The 1,623-nt window shown below is 42.6% G+C and overlaps 1 pseudogene; it reads right to left on the reverse strand.

The window, feature by feature from the left end:
- Positions 1-394: 394 nt before the first annotated feature.
- LOC141815842 (uncharacterized) lies at positions 395-1,166 on the reverse strand (annotated as a pseudogene).
- Positions 1,167-1,623: the final 457 nt, after the last annotated feature.

A 1,623-nucleotide genomic window follows, 5' to 3' on the forward strand; every position in this document is an offset into this window, starting at 1 on the left:
CCTTAAGTATCGTAGTACACGAAGCAAATGTCCAAAATGAATGGAAGTAGGGGTACTCACAAACTGACTCAGAATATGAACCGCATGAGCAATATCAGGTCTGGTAACAGTGAGATAGACAAGGCTGCCTACAATACGCCGATATCGAGACGGATCCTCAAGAGGTGTACCATCAAAAGAACGAAGTTGTAAATGAAGATCCATAGGTGTCGCAGCTGTTCGACTATCTGTAATGCCAGAACTCGATGTAGCGGATGACACACGAGCAGAAGATTCAATGGAAGAAGGAAGACGCAAAGTATCTAGGATGTAAAGGCTAGGAACACCTTTACGGCGATGGCCAGTCCCAATCACTTTCCCGCTTCGACGGTCCTGAATAAAACAAGATGAGTCATCAAATCCAACAAAACAATTTTGGCCGGTAACTTGACCAACCGAAAGAAGATTCATGGATAACTGAGGTACAAAAGAAACATTGGGTATAGAAAAATAAGGATTGCAAAGTGAACCCTGATGAGTAATTTGACAAGATGTACCATCAGCTGTCCGAATAGAAGCTCCATCAGTGATCGGCTTGCAAGCGACCAACTAAGACTGATCAGATGTCACATGAAAAGAAGCCCCTGAATCAAGTACCCAAGACGACGAAGGAACAGTAACAGGAGAAGCGGCAGCAATAGACACTGAACCTCCAGGAGTGGAACTAGTACCACGACCACGAGCACCACGGGCAGCACCACGGGCAGCACGACGTGCACGATAGTCAGCCAACTTCTCTGGTGAAGAGAAAAACAATTCTCTGGAAGATGACCAGGCTTGCCACAATGCTTACAAAGCTCTGAAGAGGAGCTTTTTGGTGCACTAATCCTCTGAGAAGCTGCCAACACACTATGAGAGACAAAAGCAGAAGAAGACATAGACTTGAGACGTGTTTCTTCTGCAAGTAAATCAGACAATGCATGTGCCATGGTGAGATCAGAAGAATTGTGAAGCAATCGTGTACGAATAGAATCATATTCAGCCCGGACTCCCATGACAAATCTGTAAGTGAAAAATTTTTCAATAAATTTGTGTGTTGGGCAAGGAACAGTTGTACACTCTGGTATCATGGAAATCAGCGATCCCATCAAACGATCAAAAGCAGAGTAGTACTCATCAATGGACATATCATTCTGCATAATTTCATGAGTTTGTTGCATAAGATTATGCAAAAGAGCACCACTATCCTGAACATAACGCTTCTTCAAGTTGTTCCATATGTCTTTAGCTGTTTTGAACTTAGAAAGACTCATAATCATGGATTGTTTAGTACTATTGACCATGGCAGCCATCACTTTTCCATCATTAATATGCCATTCTTTTATTGCAGCAGCATTGCTACCATCATCCTTAAGCACAGGTGGAGATTCAATTAAATGAAAAAGTAAACCATAACCTCTTAATGCAGTCTCTACACAGAAAGCCCACTCTGGATAATTCTGACCATCTAAGATGTTATTAATAATTATTGTATTTATTGAAGACATGTTGAGAAGAACCTGGGCAAGTGGCGGCAGAATCTTCCGCAGAGAGATGCAGCAAAGAGATACAGCAGAGAGATATGACGAACGGCGCTCTAGCAGC

The sequence above is a fragment of the Curcuma longa genome, unplaced genomic scaffold (genome assembly GCF_044706935.1).
Source record: "Curcuma longa cultivar G26 ecotype Majalengka, Jawa Barat unplaced genomic scaffold, ITB_CL_G26_1.1 contig_11378, whole genome shotgun sequence".
Classification (NCBI taxonomy): Eukaryota; Viridiplantae; Streptophyta; class Magnoliopsida; order Zingiberales; family Zingiberaceae; genus Curcuma; species Curcuma longa.